General features: G+C 48.7%; 1 protein-coding gene across 1 annotated transcript in view; it reads right to left on the bottom strand.

Moving 5' to 3' along the window:
• LOC309549422 (uncharacterized protein) overlaps positions 1-18,181 on the bottom strand; it is a gene marked incomplete at both ends in the record, with an annotated part of 57,940 nt that overhangs the window by 15,806 nt on the left and 23,953 nt on the right.

Consider the following 18,181-nt stretch of genomic DNA (forward strand, 5'->3'; position numbering starts at 1 on the left):
CCCTAGTGGGCGCTGTGCTCAATGCCCGGCATTGTGGAGCTCGATTGGCATTGGTCATTGAACACCAGAATTGGCAGCTCCACCACTGGCACCCTGTGCTTTTCACAGAGGAGAGCAGGTTCACCCTGAGCACATGTGACAGACGTGAAAGGGTCTGGAGAAGCCGTGGTGAACGCTGAGCTGCCTGTAACATCGTTCAGCATGACCAGTTGGGTGGTGGGTCAGTGATGGTCTGGGGAGGCGTATCCATGGAGGGACGCACACACCTCTACAAGCTAGACCAGGGGTGGGCAAACTTTTTGACTCGAGGGCCGCAATGGGTTCATATATTGGACCCAGGGGACGGACCAAGAGTAGATGGACGGTGTGTATGTGTGAATTAATATAAATTAAATTTCAATGCCGATATGTCAGCGTGCCCCCTTTCAATGCAGATATGCCAGCGTGCCCCCTTTCAAAACAGATATGCCAGGGGGCCCCCTTTCAATGCAGATGTGCCAGCGTGCCCCCTTTCAATGCAGATATGCCAGTTGGCCCTGTTTCAATGCAGATATGCCAGCGTGCCCCCTTTCAATGCAGATATGCCAGGGGGCCCCCTTTCAATGCAGATATGCCAGCGTGCCCCCTTTCAGTGCAGATATGCCAGGGCCCCCTTTCAATGAAAATATGCCAGCGTGCCCCCTTTCAATGCAGATATGCCAGCATGCCCCCTTTCAATGCAGATATGCCAGGGCCCCCTTTCAATGCAGATATGCCAGGGCCCCCTTTCAATGCAGATATGCCAGGGCCCCCCCCCCCTCGAGACCAGTGCACTTACCTCAGGCAGTGCTTCTCTTCAGTCCCCCGATGTCTCCTCGAGTCCTCAGTCCTCCCACCTCCTCCTCGGCCAATGGCATGGGATTTGCCTTTCAGCCAATCAGGCAGCGGGAGGACCCGCTTCCTGATTGGCCAGGAGGAGGATCCGTGTGACAATAGCGAATTTTCATTTGCTATTGTCACACAATGTACGGGCACAGAGCAGTGCGCCCCGGCCGCCACTGCCGAAGTTCCCAGGGCGGCCCGGTACCGTTTGATCCACAGTACCGGTCCGCGGCCCGGGGGTTCGGGGAACACTGCGCGCTCCACGGACCGGAATAAAAAGGTCCACGGGCCGTAGTTTGCCCATTCCTGAGCTAGACAATGACACCCTGACTGCCATTAGGTATTTGGATGAAATCCTTGGACCCATTGTCAGACTATATGCTGGTGCAGTGGGTCCTGGGTTCCTCCTGGTGGACAACAATGACCGGCCTTATGTGGCGAGAGTATGCAGCCAGTTCCTGGAGGATGAGGGAATTGATACCATTGAATGGCCCCCACGCTCGCCTGACCTGAATCCAATAGAACCACTCTGGGACATTATGTTTCAGTTCATTCGATGCCGCCAGGCTGGACCTCAGTCTGTTCAGGAGCTCAGTGATGCCCTGGTCCAGATCTGGGAGGAAATATCCCAGGACACCATCCGTCGTCTCATTAGGAGCATGCCCCGGTGTTGTCAGGCATGCATACAAGCATGTGGGGGCCATACACACTACTGAGGACCATTCTGAGTTGCTGCAATGACATTTCACCAAAATGGATTCGCCTGCTGCATCAATTTTTTCACTTTGATTTTCGTGGTGTCTTTGAGTTCAGCCCTCTGTAGGGTGATCATTTTCATTTCCATCAAACTATGTGGCATCCTTTCCTTCCTAACACATTACCCAGTCCATACCAGTATAGACCCTAACACATTACCCAGTCCATACCAGTAGAGATCCTAACACATCACCCAGTCCATATCACTATAGATCCTAACACATTTCCCTGTCCATACCAGTATAGATCCTAACGCATTACTCAGTCCATACCAGTATAGATCCTAACACATTTCCCATTCCATACCAGTATAGATCCTGACATATTATCTGGTCCATACCAGTATAGATCCTAACACATTACCCTGTCCATACCAGTATAGTTCCTAACACATTACCCAGTCCATACCAGTATAGATTCTAACACATTACCCTGTCCATACCAGTATAGATTCTGACATATTATGTGGTCCATACCAGTATAGATCCTGACACATTACCCAGTCCATACCACTATAGATCCTAACACATTACACAGTCCATATCACTATAGATCCTAACACATTTCCCAGTCCATACCAGTATAGATCCTGACATATTATCTGGTCCATACCAGTATAGATCCTAACACATTAGCCAGTCCATACCAGTATAGATATCCAGAAATGATGTTTCTCCTTTCATCCTTCCAGGACGGCCTACATATGAGAGATTGTGGCTCCGCCTCACAGGAAACACAACTAATTTGCAGCTGTTAAAAGGGTCCCACCCATCCTTGAGCTTCAGTTCAGTTGTGTTTCCAACCTCACATCGGAACGTTTGTTTTTTTTTCTAACCTGAAGGCAAAGGACTGTCTGAGAGGTACCCCTGGAAGGCAGCTTCGGTCGGCCTAATGGCAGGTTCCTCCCTAGCTGCATCCTGGAAACAGGAGCTTTCAGGTCGCCAACATGCCAGGTAGTGCGGTTTACCTTACAGTGAAGGTCCCTCTATACCTGAAGTCCTGTTGTCTCTGCAGGAAGTCTCCTACATTTGCTCCTCTAAGGTGGTAAGGATTTTGCCGGATAAGTGAAAAATTTAACGCCAAGGAGCGCGCCGCAAGCCTCGCTGTGAAGACCGGACAGCGATACCCGGAAGAGAGCGCAGCATGGAGGAAACGCCGGGTCCATGTGATGTTCATGACAGAATCTCCGGCTACGAAGGGGCTGTAAATTGCCCAAAAAGAGACCAAAGCACAACTCATCCCTTTGGGGTATAAGTCGATACACAGGTGACTGCAGGGACATGAGACCGGGTAAGTGAAATTTACCGGATAATGGGGCCTACTGCTGCATACGGTCTAGGATCAGCAAGCCTTTAATTGTTCCCTTACTGACAGCCCTGTTAACGATCTGTGTCTGGGAGTAGCACATATGTTAAATAAGAGAGCGAGTTAATCACTTTGTTTCTCTCTTTTATTGTTGCAGGTCGTTCCTCGGCCAGAAGGCCTCTGTCAGACCCTCCTCTACTTTAATAGCACAAACATGCTGGAAGTGCGGTACTGTGGAGTAGTCTGTGTAAGCCTTGCACACAAACCCTTTGAGCCATACATGTGTTGGTAAATTGGCTGAGAGTATCTGTTTTAATGAAGTTTTTCTTAAATCAGTGCAGGAGGGTTGCCGAATCCAGTCCTTGTGGACTACAGCTGCTACTCATCAGAGCTTAACGCTTGTGATCACAGATTAAGATAGTCTGTCTGCTCTGGAATGTATGTTCTCTAGAGCAGGACTCTTTCCTCTTGTCAGAATCTCAAGACATTTCCTCTGCAAACAAGGAATGAACGAGATCCAAGGAAAGACACTAGCCAGCCCAGGTCCTTAACTAAGTAAGGAGGGCTCGGGCGGTAACAGATTTAAAGAGAAAAAAGTTCCACAAAAGGACAAAAAACTGAATTTTTGTAAAATCTTACCTGTAAAATTCCTTTCTCTGAGTCCTCCGACAGTTGCCGCCATCTTCATATTCGTCACAATGGGGTATTAGACTTTGCTCAGAAGGAGTAGCTAGGCAACAGAATATGTTATTACAAAAGCTTTTAACATATCCCACCCCCAGGGGGTGGTCCCCTCAGTCAATACCCTCCTACTTCCTGTATCCATGCTTCAGTTTCAGTGGAATAGCAGTAGAGTATACAACCAACCCCAAAAGAGGGGCGGGGGCGGCGACTGTCGGAGGACTCAGAGAAAGGAATTTTACAGGTAAGATTTTACAAAAATTCCGTTTTCTCTTACGTCCTCCGACAGTCGCCGCCATCTTCATATTCGTCACAATGGGGACGTCCCAAAGCAGTGCAAACATGAAGGGTGGGAAACGCAGCCGCGCCTAAGGCAACGCCGTCTCCACATCAAAGAAAGGAACCTTACCAAAGGAAGGAAACCAGCTGGGCAACATGAGAAAAAAACTTGCTCAACAGAAGCAATAACCCAGGAAAACAAATAACCCAGGGATAAGAACATATATCCCAAACAGCCAAGGAGCCTAAACAAGAGGCTCTAAGGAACTGCCGCACTAAGAACCTTGCGGCCAAAGGAAGCATCCGCCGATGCCTGAACATCCACTCTGTAGAATTTTGTGAAGGTGTGCACGGTCGACCAAGTCGCCGCCTTACACACCTGGGCCACAGAAGCCCCATGACGACAGGCCCAAGACGTACTCAAAGATCTGGTAGAGTGCGCCTTCACAGGCACAGGGGGAACTTTCCCCTTCAAAGCATAGGCCTGTTCAACAGTCTGTCTGATCCATTTGGCGATGGTAGAAGCCGACGCCGCCATGCCCTTCCGAGGTCCCTCAGGAAGGACAAACAAGAAATCCGACTTGCGGAAAGATTCAGTCGATTTCAGGTAAACCCTAATCGCCCGAACAACAACCAAGGAATGCAATTCCACCTCCTTCGGATGTTTGGGCTTCGCGCAGAGCGAAGGCAGGACAATGTCCTCATTAAAATGAAAATCCGAAACTCTCTTCGGAAGAAAAGAAGGATTAGGTCGCAAGACCACCTTATCTAGATGAATGACCAGATACGGAGACTTGCAGGACAAAGCTGCTAGCTCCGAAACCCTGCGAGCCGAAGTGATCGCCACCAAAAAGGCGACTTTTTTGGACAACATGGACAACGAGATCTTCCTGATCTGTTCAAAGGGATCATGTTGTAGCACGGACAGAACAAGATTCAAGTCCCAAGGAGGTAAAGGTTCCCTCCTAGGAGGGACCAGATGTCTCACCCCTTGAATAAAAGTACTAACCAAAGAGTTAGACGCCACAGGACGTTGAAAAAGAACGGCCAGCGCAGACACCTGACCCTTGACCGTAGCCAGCGCCAAACGGTGGTCGACACCCGTCTGAAGGAAGGATAACACCCTAGACACCGAGTACGTGTGAGGTGAAAACCCCCTGGACTCACACCAGGCAAAATAGGCCTTCCAAGTACGGTAATAGACCTTCCCCGAGGAAGACTTCCTCGCGTTAATCAAAGTGTGAATGACCTCCGGGGAGAGACCCCTATCCTTCAGGACCTTGGTTTCAACAGCCAGGCCGTCAAAGCCAGCGACTGTAAAGCAGGATGGAATATCGGCCCTTGAGACAGAAGATCTGCTCGAAGAGGCAGACGCCAAGGAGCGTCGACCACCAGATTCACGAGGTCCCCGTACCAGGACCATCGAGGCCAGTCCGGCGCCACAAGAATCACTGTGTGAGGTTCCGAGTGCAACCTGCGAAGGAACCTGGACAGCAATTGAATCGGCGGAAACGCATACAGCAGTCGATACTGATGCCACGGGGCTACTAACGCGTCCGACGCGTCTGCCCGAGGATCGTGCGTTCTTGCCACGAACCTTTCGACCTTGTTGTTCAGACGAGACGCGAACAGGTCCACCTCCGGAAGACCCCACTTCGCGCACAACATCTGGAAGACATCCGGGTGGAGAGACCATTCCCCCTGATCCAGGGTCTGGCGGCTCAGATAATCCGCCTGCCAGTTCTCCACCCCCCGGGATGTGTACCGCCGATATCGCCGGGACGTGTGTCTCGGCCCAAGACAGAATGTCGGCCACTTCCCGAGCCGCTCGGGCACTCCTGGTGCCCCCTTGGTGATTGACGTAAGCCACTGCCGTGGCATTGTCCGTCTGCACCCGAACCGGACAGCCGTGAGCCTGTCCGTCCAACGTTGAAGGCAGAGATTTATCGCACGCAACTCCAGAATGTTGATCGGAAGGGAGGATTCCTCCTCCGACCAAGTTCCCTGGGCGGACAGAACGCCCAGAACACCACCCCAGCCCGACAGGCTGGCATCCGTGGTGATCACCGTCCACGAAAGAGGACGGAAAGACTTTCCCCCCGACACCGCCGGGGACTGGAGCCACCACAGAAGATCCCTTCTGGTGCGATGGCTCAACGAAATCTGGATATCCAGAGATTGTGGACGCCCGTCCCACCTGGACAGGATCTCCGCTTGGAGACCCCGCGTGTGAAACTGGGCAAAGGGAATCGCCTCGAAAGCCGAGACCATCAGTCCCAGACACCGCATGCATTTCCGCAGAGACGAACAACGTCCCTGAGGGACTGGACTTCTCCCTGAAGAGTCTTGAGTTTGTCGTCCGGTAGGAAGACCTTCGCCTGGACCGAGTCCAGGATCATCCCCAAATAGGGAAGACGAACCGACAGACACAGCGTCGACTTTGGATAATTTATCGTCCAACCAAACTCCTGCAGAGTGCACCGTGACGGACAGATCCGTCTCCAGACCCTGGCTGGTCGCAGACCGAACCAGAATATCGTCCAGATACCCCAGGACAGAGATGCCCTGGGCTCTTAACAAAGCCAGCAGTGGTGCAAGCACCTTGGTGAAAACCCGCGGAGCCGAAGCGAGGCCAAAAGGCAACGCCACGAACTGGTAATGATCCTCCGCAATGGCGAATCGAAGGTACCTCTGGTGACCCTCGAAAATGGGGATGTGTAGGTACGCATCCTTCAAGTCGATGGAGGCCATGAATTCCCCCGGAACCAGGGCAGCCACCACCGACCGCAGAGATTCCATGCGGAACTTGCGAACCCGCACAAAGCGGTTCAGAGCCTTCAAGTCCAGAATTGGACGCACCTTGCCCTCCTTCCTGGGCACGGTGAACAGATTGGAATAGAACCCCCGAAATCTGTCCCGATGAGGCACCGGAACCACCACTCCCTGAGCTCTCAGGTCCCGCACCGCTAGGCGCAGATCCCGCAAACGCTCCGGAGACAGTTGAAGATTTGAGGGGAAAAATCTGCTCTCCGGCCGAGAGAGAAACTCGATCTTGTAACCAGATCGAACGATTTCCTGAACCCACCTGTCCCGAACACGGGACAGCCATGGTCGTGGAAAACCGAGCAAGCTCACCCCACCCCAGAGCCGGGTGAGGGCGCCCCTTCAGGCCGCACTGTTGTGGGCAGCGGATCCGGACTGGCCGGACTTCTGTTTACCTGTCCACGGCTTCTTTTGGGAGCCCTGACCTTTGAACGGCTTGCCCTTATAGTGTGGCCGAAAGGCACGAAAGGACCCCTGAGAGGGCCGAAAGGAAGCATGCTTCTTACCAGAAGTCGCCTTAGCCTTGTGAGATTGGGGCAAGAGCGTGCTCTTACCACCCATGATCCCCTTTATCAGTGTATCCAAGGATTCGCCAAAAAGGCGAGACCCATCATAGGGCAGATTGGCTAAGGTCTTGCGCGAAGATTGGTCCACCGACCAACATTTCAACCAAACCAAGCGGTGAGACAACACCGCCACACCGTGTACACGTGCGGCCAACGGAACCATATCCAGGTCCGCATCGCACAAATACATGACACCCTGATGGATTTGATCCACCATATCCAATGTCGCCTGTGGGGCAGAATCAGCCACCAAAACGCGCCTAAGCACCTGCGTCCAGCTCGCGACCGCCTGGGCCGCCATAAGGGAAGCAAACAGAGCTTTTAGCATAGAACCCATAACAGAATAGGTATGACGGGCAAGAGACTCCAGCCGCTTGTCCGTGGCATCCCGGAACACCGGGGTATCCTCAGCAGGAATCGCAGTGGACTTATTCAAAACCGCTATCGCGTGATCCACCGGAGGCGGTACACACCAACGCTCGTCAGTAGCGGGCGTGAAAGGATAACGCAGTTTGAACCTACTGGGTACAGCAAAAGGCTTGCAGATATTACGCCATTGTTCCACCATTTCATCCATGAGTGCAAGCTCTTCAGACGAGCCAGGGGAAGAATTATCCACCCCTTCAACCTCAGCCTCCACCTCGGACCCCACGAGATCCAGGGAGGAACGGGACCCTGATAAGGAGACCCCGGCCATATCAGCCCCATCACCCTCTGAACCAGAGGAAATTGAAGCTCTGGACCTTTTTGTGGATTGAGCAGCCACAAGCATTTGCACCTGAGCAGCAAGGTTAGCCACAATCGCAGCCAAATCCCCCCCTGGGGGGGAAACAGCAGTCCCCTGGCTTCCCACCAAGGTGGCAGGAAATTTGCCCTCCTGAGAATCCATTGCCCCAAAAAAAATATATGCCGGAGAATAAAGGGTAAACTGCCCCTTTAACAAGCGCGGCGAGCGCAGCCCACCGCACACACACACAAGCACAATGAGACCCCCACAGGGATAAAACAGACACAGGCAATGGATATAAGAAGAACAGAAAGATAAAACCTGAGGAGACCCCTGCTGCTGCTGCCGTCTCGATCGGTGCACACCAGGAAAGAGGAAGTGATGAAATCAGGGCGCTCTATTAAAACCTATGGAAGGCTACAAGAAAATGGCCGCCCGCAGTGAAAACATGCGGCTGGGGCGAGTGCAGGCAAAATGGCGCCGTTTGGCGCCGAAACCGCCGCTCCCCCAGTACTGTGATGCAGTATAACACCACCCATGTCTTAAAAACATGGCTGATCGCCGCAGCGATCGCCGTATTGTGCCCCAAACATGACAAAAACATGCCCCACAGCACACAGCCCTTCACACTGTACACAGGCTGACACAGACAGTGTCACACAGCCCCCCCCCCCCCCCCCTGCAGCCCACAGCGTGCAGCCAGAGCGACAGGGAGCTAAACAGTGTGAACAGAGGCAGGTTACACAGTCCCAGACTGACACCCCTCCCGACAGACAGGTCCCCACATAGATACACTTACCTCCTAATGGCGTGGGGAACCCGCACAGGCGAACAAGCCGCTGTGCATGAGGCAGGGAGAGTCGCATCCAGGACGCACAAAATCGGGGTTAAGAAACCACCCAGCGTCCAGTGAGGTAGCCACCTCACCGATCATCCCTGCACCGAACAGGGATGGGTCGTTCACTGTGCCAGGAGCGCTACCTGGCTGAACGCTCGATGGCAGGCTGGAAAGCCACTGACCCACGACCTGCGACCAGGGGGATCAGCCCGAGACCCAGCCCGCACTAATCCTCTTCATCAGTAGAACTAACTAATGCTGACAAAAGTAACAGCTAAGTAAAGCAAGAGAAAAAAACTCAAAGAAAATCAAAAGAGAAAAGAAAGGCTGAGACAAAATGCCCCAGCATAGAGACAACCAGCTACTCCTGACAAGCTAGACAATGAAACTGGAGCATGGATACAGGAAGTAGGAGGGTATTGACTGAGGGGACCACCCCCTGGGGGTGGGATATGTTAAAAGCTTTTGTAATAACATATTCTGTTGCCTAGCTACTCCTTCGGAGCAAAGTCTAATACCCCATTGTGACGAATATGAAGATGGCGGCGACTGTCGGAGGACGTAAGAGAAATCTCTTTTTCCTGGAAACTGTGGTGTAGTGGGCTATGCTCGTAAATAAAGCTTGCGGGATCATGAGCCAAGACCCAACCAGGCTAAACACCCTGTAGGTCACAATAGGTGTGTGATTAGTTACTATGGAAAGGATTCCTTAAAGCAGTGTACACCACTCAAAGGATCCCTACACCAGCCTAGAATGTACAAGGACTTGGGGACACCCAGTCCAGAGTTATTTCTATTCACAATCACGGAAATATATCATTTTTCATGAATAGATTCGCTGGTAAAATTCTCTACCGACTAATTGACCTACACACTATAAGATTTTCGGAAGATTTTTTCCGTTAGACTCGCCAAAAACCATATGATATGAGAGCGGATCTAAACACTTTCAATTTGTATGCAATGACAGGCCCTTGCACTACATTGAAAAGGGTAAATCTGAAGGAAATCTACCAACAAAAGTTAGATGGTGTGTTTCAGCTTTAGACTGACTGGGTGTGGTGATATCTTGCACAGGTCCTCGGATTCATTATCTTGATCAGCTGTAGCTGCAAGTTAACCATCCCCACCTAAAGTGGAAGTAATCTCCCCTAAATAACTTCCCACGTATGTGTAAGATTCTGGTTCCTCTGGTACCCTTATTTTCCATTTTCTTTTCAACATTGCGTCCCACCTTTCTAGTTAGGTGGAACGCATACACCTTTAAGACGGATGACGTCATCGCCGAGCGCCACAGAGCGGCTATTTCAATCGCCGGCGTTCTCTCTCACGTTGTTTGTTCAATGTGCCTACATGCTTACAAGCCTTGTCTTGCTGCCGGAACCTCCAGCTATTTGCCTTTACCTGGAACAGACCGGAACCTCGCTACTGATCCCGTATCTCGCTACCGGATCACTCCCTCACTACTGGACCCCTCTACTTACTAACCTTACTAGTGATAAGTACCCCACAGGGGAATCCTCCATAACTAACTTACACTAACTACCTCTGCACATTAAGGACTGTTACTATCTATGCATACTAATTCTATCATCTGCACTGTTACATAGATTGCTAGCTCTTGAGTCTACTACCATCTATCCTTGCACTGGGTTAGTCTATCCTGTATATGTCATCTGCTGTCCTTACCACCTGTTACCATACATGATTACTAACCTATCTGCATTCTACCTATTACCATCTACTACTCTCCTGAACAATACTATCAAGTGCTTACCATTACTGTCACTGCTCACACCTGTCCCTTCAGCACATCACCTCCATACTATTATATACATCCTATCACTCCAGGAACATCTTATTGAGTGTGTGTATATCTGTATGCTGAAGCTGACAGGCCCACAGTGATGAGTCTGGAGAGTTGGATCTGGTATTTCAACGCATCTCTACATGACTACTGAGTGGAGATTCTGCAGCTGCAAATCCAGCTTACTATAAAAACGCAGGAGCGTTACAGTATGAAGTATTTAGGAATTGAGATCTTTTGAGTGCTGGTCACAATAAGGACAGAATCCTTGTTAAAAGGAGGCATGAATTGCTAATTCTTATTATGTGGTTACAGCTATAGCAGACACCTGCTTACTATCTGGCCAAAAAAATTTTGGAATTCAGGAGCTTACTAAGTTTATCTCAGTAATTAAAAGCTCACAAGACATCTTAAAGTTCCCTGTCCATAGTTGGGGGGTATGATGTCGTACTTAACAGACTCAGCTGTTCAGTCAGTTATAGCCTCTGCAAGAACAGCGGCTCTCATGAATACTGCTAGGAGAGCAGTGTGTGCAAAGCTTATGAAGGAGATGTCTCTTCCGAGTTAAGACTTTGTGCCTGGCCTGGCAAAAGATCCTTTTTGTGTGATCAAGGCCTGGAGGATGTCTATCTAAGATCCTCAGGGAACAGGTTATCCCAATTTTTTTCCCGCAATGGAAAAACATCTCAACCAGCCCCGATGTCCTCCCGATCATTCAGAGAGGATACAGACTGAAGTTTTTCCTCTCAGCCAGTGGCAGAGATAACTGTATCATATCCCTCAAAGAGTAACCCTGTTAAAGGGGATTCAAGAGTGGATGGAGCAGAGGGTAAATACCCCTATACCGTGAAATCAGGTCTTCAAAGATTTTTTGACTCTCAGTCATTGATACCCTCCTTTCAAGTAGAAAGCCAGTGTCTAGGAATTTTTTTTTTTCCAAAAATCTGGAAAACATTCTGTACTTGGCAGAGTCAGAAGAAAAAATTCCTCTGCCTCAATCCCCGTTATCCTGGAAATTTTACAGGATGGGGTAGATAAGGGGGTGCCAGTTAACACCCTTAGAGTACAGGTAGCGGCACTTCTGTTTTCTTAGATAAAAGGCTGGACAAAGAGCCTTTTTTAATTAGAAATATTGGTTAGTTCAGGGATGAACGACCCCGATCAATAGAGCTAATGTTTCAGCTCGGAACTTAACGCAAGTACTAGAGACATTAGCTAATGAACCCTCGGTACCTTCAGAGAAGGTTACTCTAAATATTTTGGCAAATAAGCTAACTTGCTGTCGGCAATTACCACAGCCAGAAGAGTGGGAGATTTACAAAAATTCGTCCATAAAGGAACCCTTTATGCTAATTCTCTAAGACAGAGTGATTCTTAGATCAGACCCACTGTACCTACCCAAGGTAGTTTCTTCTGTTCACAGAAATCAAGAGATGGTCTTGTCACCTTTTTGTGTGAAAAACCTAGCTGTGCAAAAGAACGGAAATTCCATTGTCTGGATGTAAGAAGTGTCTTCTCACAGATCTGGAAAGAACCAAGGGCTTTAGAAGGTCTAGCCACCTGTTGGTTCTATATTCTGGACCAAGAAAGGGATTGCAAGCATCAAAACCCTCGATCTCGAGGTGGATTAAGCAAGCCATTAGCATGTCATATAAGGTGTCAGGTAAACCCACACCCGCAAAGCTAAAGGCACATTCCACAAAGGGCATGGCAACTTCCTGGGCCTAAAAAGCCGGAGCATCCTAGGAGCAGTCCGGCATGTATCCATCTGGTCCAGTCAAGATACATTCCTAAAACACTATTGTGTGGAAGTACTGTCGCAACAAGACCTTGCCTTTGGCAGAAAGGTTTTACAGGCAGTGGTCCCGCCCTAACGTAGGCCAGTATGGATTCCTTTATTATCCTCTCATATGTAGGCCGTCCTGGAAGGATGAAAGGAGAAAACTTACCGTTAGTATACTGGTAACGGCCTTTCTCTTAATCCTTCCAGGACGGCCGGCCTACTTCCCGCCCAAGATGGTGGTGAGTTAAAAAATATGTATATATATGTATATATGTGTAGCTGTATGTTATTGAATAACTATATTCCTTGAAAGTTCGGTTGGAAAGCTACTTTTATATTACTGAAGCTCAAGGATGGGTGGGACCCTTTTAACAGCTGCAAATTAGTTGTGTTTCCTGTGAGGCGGAGCCACAATCTCTCATATGTAGGCCGTCCTGGAAGGATTAAGAGAAAGGCCGTTACCAGTATACTAACGTTAAGTTTTTTTCTGGGTGCAATCACAACACCAAACTATGACAACTAACCAGATCAATGATACCACCCAACCAAACATCACTAAGAAAGCTTTAACCCATTCTTGCATAATTACCCGAGCTGATATCTGGAGAAGTTTCTTCCTTTTTAACTGCGTCCATCATCCCAACCTCCTCTGTAAAATGCTGATCACCCCTCACATACGTCTTTTCCTTTATAACCTCAATTTGTACATTTATCAGATCTTCATCCTAAACCAACAAAATGGTAGAAATAATATTAAATACACAAAATAATAATAATAATAATAGAAGAATGATATCTCTTACGGCTTGGGATCACTTTCCTACATTCTTATCTACCTGATGATGGTGAGGGATGGTGTGATCTTCCTGTGTGGAATCCCGGGAATATGGAGGACGGGGACATCTCTCTGGTGGATTTCTGTAACTGGATGACTCCACCACGGTGTCCTGGTACTGCTTTCTGTGACCTTTTGGAAACTCAGCCTCCTCCATTACAAAATTCTCATCATCCTCCTCTTTTATCTCTTCTTTAATGTTGACCTGTGTGGAATTCGGGGAATACAGAGGACAGGGACATCTCTCTGGTGGGTTCTCATTACTGGATCCATCTGTAGGAAACACACACACTGACTGAATACATTGTTTCTATGTGTTTATCAGATGATGGGGGATCTAGGTGGACCCTCCGTACTGCTCTCTCCTTTACAATAAAGTCTCCTCTTACCCGGTGATGTGAGGGGCGGCTGATTCTCCATCATGATGTCTTTGTAGAAGTGGATCTACTGATCCTCAAACATCAATCCATATACCCAAACAGTTTTTGTATTTAGTGGCCATCACTCACCTGTGCTGATGTCTGGAGAAGATTCCTCCTCTTTAACTTTGTCCATCATCCCAACATCTTCCCTGAACTGCTGATCACGCCTCACATACGTCTCTTCTTCCTCTTTAAACTCATCTCTGGTCAGGTCTGTGTTTTGCTAATAGAAATAAGAGTGATGTCATGTGACCTCCCAGAATCCTCCTCACCTCTCCGGTCAGGTCTGCGCTTTTTTAATAGAAATAAGAGCGATATCATGAGAGACGCAAGAGAAAGAAAGGTGGCAGCATTGGGTAGTGAGTGGGGGACAACAGTGTCAGTGGGGGTTGTGAAATATAGGTGAGCAGTGTGGGAAGGGGGGTGAGGAGATGGGAACAACAGTGTTGGATGAGGAATGAGAAGTAGGGAACACGGGTGATACATGGGGGGGTGAGGAATGGGGGACAGCAGTGTTAGATGGGGGACAGCGGTATTAGATGGGGGGGTGAGGAATGGGGGACAGCGGTGTTAAATGGGGGGGGGAGGAATGGGGGACAGCGGTGTTAAATGGGGGGGAGAGGAGTGGGGGCCCAGTTGGTGTTGGGGCAGAGGACGGGATTAATGTTAGTAGTGATGAGGAAGGAAAGCTGCTGAATATTTCCAGAGGTGAGTGTCGGGATCACCCCGAGCTCTGCCTCCTCCCCAGATAGGTTATGAGTACCTCGGCTCTGCCTGGTGAGGGCGCTACAGGAGAGCTGGAGGAAGTTTTGCTGCTCATCCTACTTATGTGATTTCACCGGGGGACTGAAATCTGATTCTCAGTGTTTTGTGTTCCTCTGTTTCTGTTCCCCCAGCATAAAAACGGAAGGAGAACATTTTCCTTATGTAATTAAAGATTATATATAGAAAATAATATCTTATTACCTCCTCTGCTGCCACTTCCAGCTACGTCTCCTCTCTTCTTCCTCCGGACTTGCTTCTGAAATTTATTATTTATATCTGACATCACTTCCTCTGTGGACCTACATCACTTCCTGTCAGTATCTTACATCACTTCCTGTCTGTACCTCATCACTTCCTGTCTGTGCCTTCCATCTGAGAGAAGTCAGGTCACCACCTTGTGGACCATATTGTAAGGTGACCATATTTTTAAAATGAAATCCGGGGACATATTTGGTTTTTTGGGCAAATGGTAAACTATTTTATAAGCATTTTTCCTTGAAATGATCTATGCAGTGTATGTGGGATGTGTTTATGGAATGATTGTATGATATATATGTTATTTCTCACATTTCGTCCATGAGATAGAAAAGAAATACGGCAGAGCTTCAATGTGCAAATAGTGGTGAAACACCCTATATAATAATAAAATGTAAAATATGCACATAAATTTTACTATGTATTGTGATTATATATGGGGGAGGGGGGGTCACCACTTTTTGCATATTGCAGCTCTGCGATATTTCTTACCTTTTGTAGAGAGGGTGTCACCATCACTAATATATTGTAATACATTGGTTGATTTGCACACGATATTCATTTATAGGTTTTACCATTATAAGTCCATTTGTAGAATTTTATAGATGAAGTGTAGGGCAGTGCGGCATTTTTTGTTTTTTATTGTTGCACGTTAGATGAGGGAACCGATAACAAGATTCTCTTATTGCTTTTCAGATTTTTTTAGTTGCATGGTAGTTGTTTTACTTGATTTGTTATGTCCCCTGTGGACAGGTAACCAGTGGCCCGGCATGTATGTTGGTGGTCAGTGTGCCCCTGTATGCTGGTGGTCAGTGTGCCCCCTGTATGCTGGTGGTCAGTGTGCCCTCTGTATGCTGGTGGTCAGTGTGCCCTCTGTATGCTGGTGGTCAGTGTGCCCCCTGTGTGCTGGTGGTCAGTGTGCCCCCTGTATGCTGGTGGTCAGTGTGCCCTCTGTATTCTGGTGGTCAGTGTGCCCCCTGTATGCTGGTGGTCAGTGTGCCCCCTGTATGCTGGTGGTCAGTGTGCCCCCTGTATGCTGGTGCTACGTGCAGGGTGTAAGAGGATTCTACATGCAGGAGGATGCTATATGCAGGAGGATGCCACGTTCAGGGTGCAGGAGGATGCCAGGTGCAAGGATCAGGAGGATGCCACATGCAGGGTTCAGGAAGATGCCACGTGGAGGGTTCAGGAAGATGCCACATGCAGGATTCAGGAGGATGCCACGTGCAGGGTTCAGGAGGATGCTACAGAGGGCAAGGCTATTACCTATTCTTTTTTCTACTGTATGTAATCACAGTATACATGTAATTATTTTTGTGTGTGTATGTTTTGTCAGTATATGTGTGAATATTATTTTCTGTGTGTGGGTGGGTCTGTGTAAGGTCACTCACACCCAGCCTGTATAAAACATATACACCTCACATCACCTCACCACCAGAGATACACTACAGGAGATGGTGAGAGACTGCAGACACATTATTACAGGAGACTGCAGACATGGTACAGAAGATGGTCAGAGACTGCAGACATGGTACAGGAGATGGTCAGAGACTGCAGACATGGTACAAGAGATGGTCAGAGACTGCACACATGGTACAAGAGATGGTCAGAGACTGCAGACATGGTACAAGAGATGGTCAGAGACTGAAGACATGGTACAGGAGATGGTCAGAGACTGCAGACATGATACAGGAGATGGCCAGAGACCGCAGACATGGTACAGGAGATGGCCAGAGACTGACGACATGGTACAGGAGATGGGCAGAGACTGCAAACATGGTACAGGAGATGGCCAGAGACTGCAGACATGGTACAGGAGATGGTCAGAGACTGCAGACATGGTGCAGGAGATGGTCAGAGACTGCAGATATGATACAGGAGATGGTTGGAGACTGAAGACATGGTACAGGAGATGGTCAGAGATTACAGACATGAAACAGGAGATGGTCAGAGCCTGCAGATATGATACAGGAGATGGTCATAGAATGAACACATGGTACAGGAGATGGTCAGAGATTGCAGACATGGTACAGGAGATGGTCAGAGATTGCAGACATGATACAGGAGATGGTCAGAGACTGTAGATATGATACAGGAGATGGTTAGAGACTGCAGACATGATACAAGAGATGGTCAGAGACTGAGATTACAGCTGAACCTGGTGTAAAAGTGTATATTATCGCAGCGCTGCTCCACTCTTTTTAAACTGGCTCTGCAAGGTCAAGTCAGTAATCCTCCTTTGAAAGTACAACCAAGTGACAGAAGACAGCAGCACATCCAATTTCCAAAATAAAAATTGTCTTACAAACAGTTAACTGCTCAAGATTAGTGGAGGACAGTAAACAGTTAATGGGTCTCTAAAGCTTCCAGCGTGAACCAGCAGTAAATCCTCCAACAAAACATAAAAAAACCATGCAGCACACACAGAGCTCCAGCTAAATAGCTGAACAGAAGCTGAAATGGGTAACGGCCATGTGTCCCTGGTTTTGGAGAATGCTGCTGCAGGGTCTTCTTATCAGTGTATCAGGCAATGTGCAGCTCAAGTTAGGGAGATAAAAAAGGTAAGGAGTGAGGGGAGAGGAGGCTGATTGGTGACCTCACACTGCCTGAACACCTAGATATCTGGAAGACACTGCAGCCGACCAGCATTACATGTAACAGTGCTTGCTCTAATTGTAGTCATACCTTCTTGCATCTCCCTTCTGGTGCCCTCATTCAGCCCTGCTCCCAGTCAAATGTGGCGGGCTGGAGAGGGGTGGGGGGGAGTGTTATACTGCCTGCTGACTGGCTGTGGATGGAAGGGAGGAGGAGCTCCACATTTCAGCCCGCCCATCCCCGACATCAGAGCTTTGATTTGACAGCTCTGCTCCTCTCACTCTCACTGACACTATGCTGAACGGATGGTCACACTGCTAAATGTACTGCTAGGCTGTCAGCAATAGGTACACCGCCCCTGAATCCGGGGGCAGAATCGGGAACACACGTGGTCCGGGGACAGTGTCCTCATTCCGGGGTCTGTCCCCAGGCACTGGGGACATCTGGTCACCCTACCATATTGGTATTTTTGTACTTAGCGTACTTATGGTGATTGTAGGCGTATTTGTTCCTCGCAGCAAAACAGTTGAGTACTCTCGGTGATGTTTTGGTTATTTGCTCTTACAGGTAAATTTTTAGGACTGGCCTTCAGGGTGTTCTCATCTTCTTCCGAGCAGTATCAGTATTTCTTGCTAGAAAACTACTTAGAACCCCCAAACATTATACAATTTTTTGTATTTTAACAGAGACCAAAGAGAAAAAAATGGCGGTCATTGCAATTTGTTGTGTCACACGATATTTGTGCAGCGGCTTTGCAAACCGCATACATCTTTGGGGTTCATTGATAATAGCAGGGTTGTGGGTGCACCTACAAGCATCATCCAGGTATCATTTTGTTCAGCCATCGATTCTGTACAAGGCAGAAGTGATCTGAGTGGTGTGA

This window comes from Pelophylax lessonae, assembly GCF_965119305.1.
Source record: "Pelophylax lessonae genome assembly, chromosome: 1".
NCBI classification, from domain to species: Eukaryota; Metazoa; Chordata; class Amphibia; order Anura; family Ranidae; genus Pelophylax; species Pelophylax lessonae.